Source organism: Carcharodon carcharias, chromosome 3 (assembly GCF_017639515.1).
Source record: "Carcharodon carcharias isolate sCarCar2 chromosome 3, sCarCar2.pri, whole genome shotgun sequence".
NCBI lineage: Eukaryota > Metazoa > Chordata > Chondrichthyes > Lamniformes > Lamnidae > Carcharodon > Carcharodon carcharias.
Genome location: NC_054469.1, coordinates 124,510,331 through 124,524,592, shown reverse-complemented (window position 1 = coordinate 124,524,592; position 14,262 = coordinate 124,510,331).

The following is a 14,262-nucleotide window of genomic DNA, read 5'->3' as shown; positions in this document are numbered from 1 at the left end:
TTACAACTGGTTTCACCTGAACTTTTAACTTGAATTTAGGAAAAATAAAGCTCTGTGCAGTTGCCACCATAAAATACAATCATCTCACTTGACTACTCTCAGTTACAAGGTAATATCTAGCCTGGGTTACATGGCAGGCATAAGTTACTGATATGCACTACTTACAAAATATAACGCTCTATCTGGGTACTAAAAGGATGAGCATAAAGATTAACCTTTATGACCTTCATCTCTAAAACAAATGCGCACGATTCATTATCTCAAATAAATTGATCATATTGTGCAACTTGTGGAAAATATTTATTCAGTTCAGTTGCTTTGAACGTAGAAAGAGATTTAGTTTATGTGTAAAAATATGTAAATGATCGTAATCATGTGGTTGATAATATACCTGTATCATTGAATGGATTGAGTCTATTCATAACAGTTACTGTGGCATATAATTAACTCTTCGACTCCGCATTCTCAATCTGTTGACCTAAACACCACAACCAATCATTCTTCCTTGCGTTGTGCCACTTATTGCTTTTCACTACACTTTCACCACAATGCCATGCAAGTGCACCAAAAGGGTAAATATGGGCCAAGACCCGAATACACTATGGCTGGCATTTTCCGCCCCTTTTGGTGTCAGATGTCATGCTGGGCATGAGCAGACAACATAGCAAGAAGGCCAAAAATCGGTTTTACGCCATCGTGAAACCAGTTTGAGATCGTCTACTCTGCATGTCAATGGCAGGCTGCATTTCCTGCCGCTGGACATTAGGAACATCATTTTAATACATTTTATTCTAATTATAAGCCCACCTTGCCGGAATCATCTCCTCATGGTGGATTATTTGCCGACGTGTTTCACAACGGTTCATAACGACATGCACCTGGTGAGCTGCACTTTGCTTGGGATTTTGAGGTTTGTTTGCCTATCTTGCTTCAGGATGCACTTGTGGTCATCAGTGCCAGGCTTTGCAGACATCACTTTTAGGGGGGCTCACGGGCAGGTCTCTACCTACCAGACCAGCCATAAGATGGGGAAGACTCTTCAACAACTGCAGGGCTAGGGCTTGCTTGGGGAAGGGGGAGGAGTGGCCTCAGGAAAGGCAAGAGGCTGCAGGGCGACGGCTGTACTGGGGAAGTGGGGTATACCAGGATGTGTGTAGGGGCTTATGTTGATCTGTGCAAGTGATCTCAAGATGGTGAGGGCTGAGGCAGTCTCCAGAGGAGATGAAGCCAGATGGTGATGTGAGTGCTTGTGTGAGAGAGTGAATGGTGCTGTCCCTTGAACTGGCAGCAAGTGAGATGCCGGTGAATTGTGATGGCCTTGTGAGTGTGTGAGTTTAGAGTGATGAGATGGCTGCCTTACCCTGGCAGCATGGATGCAATCATTCATCTGTTTTCTGCATTAGATGGCTGATCTCTCATGTGCAGTATTGGTACTGACCACCTCTGCCACCGCCTCCCAATCTGAAATGGTGAGGCTGATGGGCCTCCTGTGGCCAGACTGAGGGGGTAGAGAACATTGCACGGGCCTCCACAGTTACCAGAAGGTGTTCCAGGGATGCTTCACTGAATTGGAAGGGGTTGGAATTTTGGCTTTTGTGGCCATGTCTTCACCGATGACCTCCTGGGCTGCAAGCATTGGGAAGTGTGCATGCAGCTGCAGTTTAAATATGGCACCCTGCATGAAAAGCAGCGAGGTAATGGCATGGTGGGCAAATCAGTGGCTGCCCACCAGCAAGATAGTGTGTCTCCTGTAGCCGCATAATTAATGAGGTGGGAATGGGATGATTTGGAGTGAAAACCCACCATTACAGTCGGCGGGTAAAATGTCCTTTCTCCCACCTGCTGTTGCAATTAGTGCAAATCTGGGGTGATTCTGTCCTATGTCCCCTACTAAAGAATTTCTGTTTGGCCTAATAAAGGACCAGTTCTGTGAGAGGAAGCGGGTTGGAGCAGGCCTCCAAATGTCAGAGTTCCCATGTACCTGGCCACACATTCAGCAGGCACAATGTTGGTGGCTGGCACGCCCAGTGAGTAAATGTAATGGCATCCTGTCAAAAGTATGTACATGGCTGGGGTGGTGGGGGAGAAGTCGTTGTGACAGGGAGAGCCAACAACCTGTGGGAGTTGGGGGTTTGGGAGGGAAGAGAGTCAACGACCCTACACAAGTTATTAGGATATACAAAATATTTTCAGCTGACATGTCAAAGTAGGTTACTGAAATGTGACCCCAATGTGATGATTACGTGCAGAGTCCCAAGCATATACATTCTCGCACTTAAGCTAGGGTGTGCCCCCCCATGGATTCTGGTGGCCTATTTATCTTAGCACAGCTCCTCTGAGGAAAAAGGAAGGTGATTATAACTCTTCCTCCCATTAGCAACCATTTAGAAACTACAAATAAATCCTGAGACTGTTTCCTGAATTGCATGTGGGAGTGTACTCTGCTCCTTCAGATTGTAAGCCTGACCTGAACCCTACTGTTTACTCAAAAAATGCAACCTTGAAAATAACTGTCACTGGAATAGATGAAATGTTGGAAAAAATAGAAAGCTGAGTTAAGTAATTTAGTCAATGAGTTGTTGAATTATAAGCGCACTGTTCCCTGTTGTAACAACTTGCATGACAATGTATTCTCTTTCTAACAGACATGCATAATCATTACTTTCACAACAACATTATCAGTTTATTGAGTCACAATCAGTTGATTTAGTTTTGAATTACCATCATCAGGTTTGTAATCTTGGAAATACTTCATTTCAAAGTGCTTCTGCTTATCTCTATTCATCCAAGGAAGATGGCTTGTTGTTAGATAACTGGCAAGCCCAAGCTTGAACCTTTGCTACGGGAACAGTAAACTCTGGATGTTTCTCACAAACAGCATAATGAACAACATGTACCACCGATTGACACTACCTTCCAACCACAGTTTAGGAACCACCATAGCCCATTGGACAGGGTTTCCACTGGTTGGGGGTGTTGAGCTTCAGCATAGGAGCTACTCATCTCAATGAGACACCGGATTTGTTCCCTACATTTAATGGTGATCCATGATACATCTGAGTTTACTTTGAACAGATTGCAGCAGATCTATTTGGATTGGACTTGTACAGGTGGGATTTAAGATTTTAGTTTTGGTGCAAAGCCTAATTTCATCAATTTGTAATGATAGGATTATAGATTGTCCAGTACCATTCAGTCAATTGTTCCTGTCCCATGTGATTTCAGTCTTTTTAAACTGAACTTATGAAAGATAAAGCATTTTTTAAACTTCCTACCATGTAGTTCAAAATCTTATTGAGATGACAACATCTTATGGTTTGCACTTTTTAGTGAATAAGAAACTTAATGCATAAAGCCAATTGAAACTGCAGTTATTTACATAAGCCTTATTTTCTCATAGGGAATAACAAGCAATGCAAGATGTATACTTAAATTATTAGGGATCACACTGTATCTCCCCTGGGGCTAGCTTGTAGTTAGCCACAGGGAGTGCTTAGCAAAGTAAGGACACTTTCTTTGATTTGCATAATTGCAGGCAAAAATGGATACGGTGTGTGGTCTCTGTTGAGGATTGGAGATTCATTCTGTGTGTTTTAAAGTTCTATGTTTCCCCTCTTCATCTTTCTTGGCTCTCCCTCCATCATGAACCATCACCAGCTGACTCATCCAAGATCCTTGGCAAAGTGCAAGCTAACAGTTTGAAGGTGTCCAAGAACAGCTGAAGTAACTTTTCTTCTGATTTCCATCCCTGTCCTGCAGGGAAACATTGAACCTGGACTCAGAACTCACCGCAGCAGAAATGACTGAGAATGGGAATTCATGTGGAAGTTGATGGACCTGCGCCTTCCAACAGTAATGTAGCATAATGAGGCACTATAGATGTAAGAGAAAACTAGCACCTTACTTCCATAATGGTCATCCTCAGGCCATCTAACATTGCCTCTTTAAACAACCTGAAACTCATCAATTAAATATTAAGTGCATTACAACAGACTTCTGATGCACTCCTCTTAAATGTGTCCAGCAGATAATTTAAAAATAACTTAGACACTTAAGGATCCTAGCAATGTGCAATGTAAATGTCAGATTGAATGGAGAAATGGTCCTCTAGCATATTGAATGTGTGACTCTATATTAAACATTACCGTAACAGACCAGAAAGTAGGTTTAGGTTTAGAAACTGTCTAAAACCAGTGACAGAGCTGCTTATCAGTGTGTAAGAAAATAGATAATTCAGCTCTAATTGGTCTAATTCACTGACTGACCTCTTGCCACTTTATTCACCATTGCAACTGAGCTCTGAGCAACCTTTAATTGTAAATTGCACACAGCTGCACGCTGCTTATCATGCAAGCGAAAACACTATCATCAACTGCTTCATCTCTGTGACCCGCTAATTTGGAGCATATGTAACTGTTTTTAAAGCTGAAGGCTTGACATACCACAAACAGCAGATGTTACAGCTGCCCTCAAGACGCTTTATTTAGTTCAATTACATCTTTTCGAAACATGTAAAAACCACGCAAAGCGAGAGGCCAGCATTAAAAAGGAGCCTGGTTGAGGCCCAGGTGGCTGGATGGGCAAATGATTGGGTGAATATCTAAATGATTCTTTTAATTGAGCAGATTGACAGATAATCAGGGTCATGTAGTGTTATCACACTGATGAGCTGAGTGCAGCCTCAGGCTTCTCTGCAATTAATGCTGCTTTGCCAGAAAAAGATAATGCACACCATCTGGCAGGATTTTTTTTTAAACAGCCTGTGGTTCCGACACATCCAAGTTTAAAACAATTCAAAATATTATTGCTGCTCAGGAGTGTGAAACTAAGACCTCTGCCCTCTGGTTGAACTTCATTCCTGTCCCAAGCACCATATCGTTCATTGTACCTAGCGGCACAGATAACTTTTCACCCATTTCAGTGTGGCTCTCGCAGAGATCAGGTCATCTAATCAAAATATTTTGGACTTTTGATGCTAACGACAATGCTGAAAGCCTCCAAAATGCATGCATCCTGTGGAAAGGTGTCTTTGAAGTGGTTGTGACAACATAAGTTTGAATCTAATCTGCGTATAATCAGGTGTGTACGATTGACTGGGCAATGAGCTCACCACCAGACTATTATATCTTTAGCCCTTTAGCCAGCTGCTTTTGACCTACTTTCTGGTCGCTTAAACCATTTAAGTTTTCTCTAAGCTTCTCGGTATGCTGTCTTATTAAATGGAGAATGACCTTCATGAAGTTGTTGTAAATCTTTTTTTAATCATTATTTATAAATGGGCAATCTAATCATAAACATTAGGTTGACAAGTATTATCACATCTCTTGCACAGCTATTGGCATGACATAAACTGCACACAAATGTCTTTTCTCCCTTCTCAACAGAAATGATTTTGTTCAAAGCGGTTTTTCTGAATGCAGACATTAAAAAGGCATTTTCTTTAAATCCAATTCTCTGAATAGTTTAATGTTTCTTCTGGGTACCGGTGAACTAACAAACAACGCCTATGAATCCACAGCAGATTTACTGAGAGGAGAACTACATGCACTGGCACCTGCTGAAACTCTAACCAGTGCTGCCACATGCACAGACTGTTGAGTTTTCACTGGAAGCCAAAAGAGACAAGAAAGTGGTGCTGGAAGATAGAAGGAAGAATTAGTTCATAAAAAGCTCGCTACAGCTGGTACAAAGTCAAGATCAGCCAGAAAACTACTACTTTGTGATACATTACGAAGAATGACCACAGAGAGTATTGGATGCCAACAGGTAGCTTGGTCCAAGCTATCATTTTAAGGGAGTTCTGCCATAGCTATGATACTAATCCTATTTCAACAGCTGAAGATGTGTTATAGCAAACCACAATATTTAGACTAAAATAAGCCATCAGGTCGGTTCCAAGGTTCAGAAAGCCTAAACTCCATATCTTCAATTGTTTCTCTTCCTGACAAATATCTATCTGCTAACCCCTTGAACTTGTTGTCACTTTCTGTCTTCATTGCCTACCTGTCCATCATCTTTGCCATTTGTTTACAACCCTCTGTGTAATAAAACCTAAACTGTAATTTTCCCACTTCTGACTGCCCCCTGAACCCTTGCTGTAGATTCCATGATTATCACACAACACCAAGGACTTGACAGGCCCTCAAAGGCAGGCCCTCAGTGATTATTTGCCGTGCAAAGTGCCGTGATATTTTACTGCAGATAGGGCAAGGAGGCAGGTCTGAGTCCACCTCAGCCAGAACAAGGATCAAACATTATGCTATTGGCATTTATCTGTTTGCACAAGTTACCCATCTAGCCAACTGAGCTAACCAGCCCCCTCCAGGACCATATATTATGAGCAAAACTACATTTTCAATGAAAGCAGCATTTAATTATGTCAGTTTTACGCTACAGCAATGGTGAATTGCTGCTGTTGACTCCAATAGAAACTAAACTGTGGAGAGGCGCTTAATGGGTGACCGAGCTGACATCATATGATTTATACATTCAAATTACAATCCCCTCCCCCATACCCATGTATCTATTTTGATAGCAGGAATGTTCAGGCAGGCTGAGGTGCTGGGGTATCCCGTTCAGAAAATTTAGTTTTAGAGATGTAACTTTGGTGGGAAAAATGCATGCTGCAAGATATGCAACAGCTCCTACAACACAAACATTCATAATATAGATTTTGAAATGCATTAGTCTTTTTTCTGTGCTTTAAATAGGAAAAAGAACAGTGCAGTCATGATCAGTGGCATGGATGCTGTCACTAGATTCCTAAACAAATCAGTCGCAAAAATCTTTGGCCATACATTTTTCAGTTGCAGCAATGTTGTTTTATTTAAACTTTTATGGGACATTTGCATTTGATGATAAAGGAGTGCATGCTCCTAGCCAGAAAGCAGCAGTTTAATGTAGTCTCTATCAGTTCATAAAGTTACATTGGGCACTAAATGTTTAATTTATACTATAAGCTAGATTTCTTTCGGCCTCTGTTACAATTATGACTTTCTGTGGATAGCCACTCGGTTCTATTATAGGATAAAAGAGCATTCTGCCTTAGATTCAGCATTATAGTCTTTGTTGGTAAGTTTCACATGGAATTGAACTATGTCTCTCTACTTTTTTAAAAATTCCAGCTCTCCTTATCTTGTATCATCAATGATTTGTTCAATTGTTTGATTATGTGTGCCTGGTATCCATTGTGTGTGTGAAGTTAAGCCTGGGTGTGATTACTTAGAAAGAGAAACTATACTGTAAGAAGGCAGCTGTAAGCGTGAGAGCAGACATTTTAAAGCATTGAATACAATTCCTGTTGCACACATAGAAACTGATGTATCATCTCTGCATATCTCCGACAGTCATGTCAGCCAGTTTCAGTTGTATTGAGCCCAAATTTAAACCTTGACTTAGCTGGAATGGAGCATGGAAAGAGTTAATAGTTTTTTTTTAAAAAACCTCCTGACTTCAATCTACTGCCTTCCCGGCCATTTAAATTTTCACTAGCTGAAATTGAACCCGAGGCAAGTCTCACACAAAAGGCAGGCAGGGCTTTGTTAACATGTAAAAGTTGTGGCTCAATGACACCATTGGCATTGCAATGTAGAATTAACTGAACGAAAGCTGTCTGGCAGCATGTCCAAGATGGGAGGTGACAACTCCCAATGGTAAATGTTAAAGACCTGCTATTTTTAGAGCTCCTTGTCAGCCAGGAGGAGTTGGAGTGCTCCCCCAGGCCCATCAAGGAGTCCTGGCTTCCCTCCCCATTTTAGTTGAATTTCTGATCTCTTGCAAAGCTGTCCCCATTGATTTTCAGCTGCAGTCCCTGCCATCCACTCCCACCTGCCAGCCAGGCAGTCAATCTGGTCAGGTTTCAGGTGGAAGTCAGCAAAGAGTTATGTAAATGAGACCCTGTTGTTAAAATCGGCATGACCTCCATGCCCTCAGTCTAGCAGGTTCAAAGCTTGCTACTGGGCTCCCTGTGCATCCTTCCCTATGTTTAATGGAGCAACAATCCACCTTTAAGAATTATTACCTCGCTTCTGATTAGAGTGTTTCACAAGACTGAAAGCCATCTAAAATGTATATACCTTATATTGTGTTGTGGCAATTTTTCTTGACATTATACAGCCTTGCTTCTAGTGCTGATGCCTTTAAGGGCTGGCAAAGCTCCAACCTTTCTCAATAAGCTAGCCAGTGCGAGAAACACTCTTGTACTGCCAAAAAGCAACCTACTATGTGGCATGTAAATGCACTGTAAATCATAAATGATAATTTTAATTTTTCATTGTTAAAAAGGGCAGCTGGTGTCATTTAGCACCTATCAGAATTAGACAGGTGAGACCACCTTGGAATAAGCAGAAGTGCTATACTATTGCCTTGCATACCGTATTACCTTTCACTGTAACAAGGTAGGCATTGAAAATAATGACGGCGTATCACCTTTATTTGTCTAAATCTTGAATAATATCAGTAGTAAAAAAGTCTTATTTATATCTAATTTTACAATGCAGGTGAAAGAATACATTTTCAAGTCCATTTTAAACTGCCTAATTTCTGCCTCTTGGACTGAAAGGAAAGAAAAAAAACCTGTCCACAAAATAACTCTTTGAAAGAACCATCCAAAGATTTACACTACATAGCATTTTATTAACAGCGATCTACTTTGTTGACATTAGCTGTTGCTCAGAAAGAATCTACCAGTAGTAATGTAATGTATCAGAAGGGGCATATATGAGTTGGGATGGGACAAAACCACTCTGACAGGAGATAACTGAACTGGCTAGTAATGCAGCAACACAAATTTGGTGATGATATAACAAAAAATGAAGGTTTGAAATTTCTGAATACCACTATTTCATTTGGAAATCTATCACTTTTGAAATTAGTTCATTAGTTGATTGACCAGTTCTCATCAAGGTAGAAATGCCATTGAAATCTTATCCATTCAGTGTCAAGCAGTTTGGGAAATAAGTGCACAACATCTACAGGATAAAGGTTGTTCTTCATTGCCCCTAAAATAAGTGTCAACCTTCACTTTATGACGCCAGTGCAACATTTCCATTTCATTCCCCACACCAGTTTTCCTGGATATCTTTCTGAATTGGACTGCCATTAAGCTGAGGAATGTCTTTTTTTTTGCTGTGAACTTCAGCTCATTAGGAACTGTACAGAGACTTGTCACAATTATTTCATGTTGGATATTTATGGCTGATGGGAAAAATGGGCTTTCATCCCATTAGTCCAGGGTGAATTTGAACATCAGCCCAGAGAGAACAGAGTTATGAAAATGTGTTTTATGTCAAATAATGGTTTTTAATCCCTTCGCTGGGAACCTGAATTAAACCTTTAAAAACAGATACTTTTTAAAAAAGACTGAAGGTGACTTAAGCCCATAGCCAAAATGGCTACTCTAATTTGCATTACTGTACATTCCACATTCCACCCTCATTGGAATAGAGACAGCATGTCTGCAAAGCACATCAAGGACAATTACCTCAGGAAAATGTGAAGGACTCACATCTCCTGTCCAATTAGCAAGGCATAAAGGCATTCAGCTTAGATATCCAACTGTTAGAGACGAACCATTAAGCCTAATCGCTAGGACAATGGGACCACGGCTATGAGAGATTCTCAGACATAATCTAATCAAATTACTATAGGAATACATGAACAATGGCCATATTTGGATTCCCTGGGCAGTTGGAGAGGGAAGGTCACATGATAAACCAACTCTTTGAATGTTTAAGCACCTGTTCCTCTCCTGAACTGAGAAGAAGCAGCTGAGACACTGAGAAAGAAGACCCGAGTGGGGTCCCTCCTGCCTCCCTCTCTCTCCAACCCACAGTGCCAGCTTTGAACCATGTTGGCTGATCATGATCATCCACTGCCGCAGACGGAGATTTCTTAAAAGAATTTAATCCAGCACTATGATCTCTAGAAGAACAACCAAATCAGCCATCCATATATTTAAATAAGACATGTCAGGACCACCGAAGGAGAATCAAAAGACTACTGATTTCAGCCTGAAGCCAGGTGAGTCACCAAACTACTGACTGTTTGTTCCATTTACTTTTTATGGACTCTAACTTGACCAAAACTATCCTTCCCACTCTGTAATCTATATTTGTGTAAGTGCACTGCAAGCATGTGTGTATTCAAAGGTTGGAGAATATTTTTTTAAAAATTACTGAAATCAGTTTAAGTATATTAAAGCTAACCTCCTTCTTTGTAAAACTTAAGAAAATCTGCCTGTTTGGCTATTTTATTATTATGGTGCGCAAACGGTTAAGTACTCACTGAATTAGCATGTATATTCTTTTGAAACAAAAGACCTGTTGCAGCCAAGTGAGGAGAGGGAAAAGACAGGGGCCATTTGACTCCTTCTCACCCTATCAGAACAGAAATTTGAGGGATTGTGTCCCAGATCAAACCCACAAAGAAGAAATTGGAAGCAGGAAGTGAAATGGATCTCTAGCGATAATTTTAAAACTTCAATACAGGTTTTTTATGGTTTGCATTGATAGAGTACTGAAGCATGTCCTCAGTTGAAGCCAGTACCTTCCTGAAGAGACTGAGGTAAATTGGAACAGTCTAGAAGCCATTGAAGAGTTAAGGAGCATAGCTAAGCATTTAGAGGTTAAAAATCCATCCAAAAGTTAAGAAATCCAAAATCCTGAAACTTGTGGCCAACCATTTTGAAATTGAATTTGAAGAACTGGAGGCAGGCATAGAATCTGAAACAAGCAGACTAGCATTAGCCAAGATTCAGCTGGAACAGCGGGGGCTAGAGCTAGATTTCCAAGAAAGGGAATGAGAGAGAACTGTTTGCATGCCAAAAGACCAACAGGGACTGTGGCAGCCAAGACAGTATTTGTGACCATGAAGGTCATGAGCCTATGCTCAAATGTGGCTGAAGGCCAGAATACCTAGCAGGATTTTGTATTTCAAGGGAAAATGACCTCAAGATTTTCTAAGAAGCCAGAAAAGAAGATCAGCATTTTCTGAGATACAGGTTGTTTGCAAACTCTGCTTGTGGCAGGAGATGGTGAGTTTCTGCCCGAGAGCAGAGTGAATACTGGTGTGCGGGTAAGGGACTCACTGGAGAGTGTGTAGAGGTTCCTTTTGTGAAAATTTACCTGCAGACCAAGCTAGTAATGGTGGGTGTGATCCCAAGCTTGCCTATGCAGGGGGTGGACCTTTTATTAGGTAATGATTTAGCTGCTTGGAAGCTAGTGCACCCAAAGGCTTTTTTGATGGAGCCTGGGAAAAATGGGGGAAACCAACAAAATGCTGCACGTGTGCTGAGGACTGAAGAAGGACAAAAGGTCCTGCAGGACGTGATAGAGTCTATGCGGATTCAAGTGACTAAAGGAAAGCCAGCAGAATTAAAAGGGGGCAGGTTAGAGCCCGCAGAGTTGAAAAAAATAGGCCACACTAGAGCCTAGCAAATTTAAAGTACCCAAGGCAGGGTGAGGAGAAAGCAAATAATGTTGCAACAGAAATAACAGAGGTTGCAGGGAAGGCATCAGATGTATGGCAAACAGAGGCCTTCTTCTCGGGTTTAAATAAGGACCAGTGAAGTTTCCAAGCAGACAAGCAGAAAGTGAGGGAGATATCTCACCTAGTTGAAGTACCGCAGGGGAGTAAAGTGGGAGCTGGACAGCCACCTGAGGGCAATAGTGTCCCGGGGACATGGGAAAGATTGGAGGAAAACCCATTTCCAAGGTTAAGAAAACAGGGAGGTAATACATTTGTGGAAAACCCAAAGGAAACACAAGGGAAATCCAAGTGGACTTCCGTCAGGAAGCATTATGCGCTCCCTGTGTGGGCAGGGGGGAGTCCCTCAGCCGAGAGTGCATGCACACAAAAGAGGGCACTCATCTCCCTGAGGCTAAGTGCTGCCTCAGGGAGATCAGCACTAAATTTAAAAGTGATCAATGGACAAAAATAAAATTTCCCTGACATGTCCTTCCTCATGTGGTGTTGTCACATGAGTTGGGACATGTCCATCACTTTTAATCAAACTTTTATTAATTTTTAAAAACCTTCATGAAACCTCATCCTGCCCGTGGATGAGGTTTCATGCTTTTTCTGAAGCCTGCCAGGGCTCCCGGCCTGCCCGCCAACCTTAAGGTTGGACGGGCAGATCCATTAACTACTTGAATTATTTTTTCAATGGCCTCAATTGGCTGTTGACATGTCAGTGAGCGCACTGCTGATTTGGCTACGCCCCCACTGACCTGAAAATCGTAATGACGTGGGGTGACGTCAGGAGTTCCACCCGACGTCATCCCGAGTTAATTTATGCATCGGCGAGCGGGCCCCGCCCCCTGCTCGCCAACCTCAATATCCTGGCCAAGGTTCTGAAGCAGACCCCATATAAAAGGAAATCAAAACCCATAATGCAAGGCTTTTTTGATGGAGCCTGTTTTTGACAACCTTACCACCTAAAGTTTGCCCACATTGCAGAGAAAAACAATGTGATAGCTGATGTTTTATTCAGAGTTTAACACAACACAGAATCATCCTGGATAAAAATTTAAACAGAGCATAGCTATAACAGTGTAAGGTTGCTCTGTGAGTGTTTGAGGATGATTGCGTGTGTATGTTTTTTTGTTACAACCTTAAAATGAAATGCTCCTGTCATCACATTTCATTTCATGTGCTGCAGAGGTGTCATGAAAATGTGCATTATGTCAAATAGTGATTTTTAATCCATTGGCTGGGAACCTGAATTGAACTTTTAAAAACAGACTTTTTTCAAACACAGAGGGAAGAATTTTGGCCTTGGAGCATGGGCTTGGTGGAGGCAGGTGGGGGCGGTTGGGCCCGGAAGGCAATTTCACGCTGGTGGGCCAATTAAGACCCGTCCAGCATGAAAGGCGAGCGGCAGCACTCAGCGCTGCCTGTGTGGGAGGGGGGAGGAGAGCGAGCGGGGTGAGCGTCAACATTGTGCATTCATGTCAGAATGTGCTACATAATCTCCCTGAGGTAGAGAGCTGCCTCAGGGAGATGAAGATATATGAAAAAACATAATTAAGAAAATAAAAATGTAATGAAACATGTCATGAGCAGGGACATAATATTAATGAAAAATAACGTTTTTATTTGATTTTTATTTGCTTTTGGAAACCATCCCACCCTTGGGCGCGGTTTCCAAAAAAGTGCAAAGACCACTTGACCTTTTTGCCTGTCTGCTAACGGGCAGTGAAAAATTTGTTTCAATTAACTTTTTAATGGCCTTAATAGGCCTCTTACTTGTCGGCAGGTGTGTTGCCGACTCTGATGAGCTCCCGCTGACCGAAATACCGTGAGAGTGCACAATGATTTCAGGACGCCTGCTAAATGTCATTGTGTGTCATTTTATACTCGGTTGGGTTGGGCACATGCCTGCCTACCAATCTAAAACTTTTACACAGAAACTAAAGGTGACTTCGTCTTACAGCCAAGATGGCTACCATAATTTGCATTACCAGACATTCTATATGCCAGTCCATTAAAATGAAGACAGCAAGTCTGCAAAACCCATCAGAGACAATCACATCAGAGAAACATGAAGGATCCACATCATCTTTTCCATTAACAAGGCAATTAGGCAAGCACCTGAGGTATTCAACTGTTGGAGATGAACCATAATTCACTTGGACAATGTGACTCTGGCTAGGAGAGTTTTCCAGAAATGATCTAATCAAATTACCTTTGGAATACTCTGGCAATGACTTTATTTGGCTCCCCTGGGCAGTTGGATAGGGGATGTCATGTAACAAGCCAACTTTTTGTATGTTTAAGCACCTGTTTCTCTGAAGAACTGAGAACAAGCAGCTGAAACTCTGAGAAAGAAGACCGAAGCTTCCATCTCTCCCCAACACACCTGGCAAGCTTCTAACACAGTTTGCTGATCATGACCACCAGGGATATACCTGCTGCAGATGGAGATTTATTAAAAGAATTTATGAACAGTTAAGTACTCACTAAATTGGCAAGTATATCCTTTTGAAACAAAAAAAACCTAATATGATCACATGAAAAGAGGAAAAAGAGGGGACCCATTCAACTCCTCCTCATGTAATCGCAACATTAGAACAGTGAGCTGTAATACTTAACCCATCTCGAATGCCTGAATTTCCTGTTTACACTATAGACTTTTGAATTTACTTTAAATAAATTAGGTGTAATTTACATATCAAGAAGTATGTGCAAATCTATTTATTTTAAGTAGTCATGTGTTGCTTGTCAGATATTCAGAAGGAGTCATTTTGTTGAAAATGGATTTGA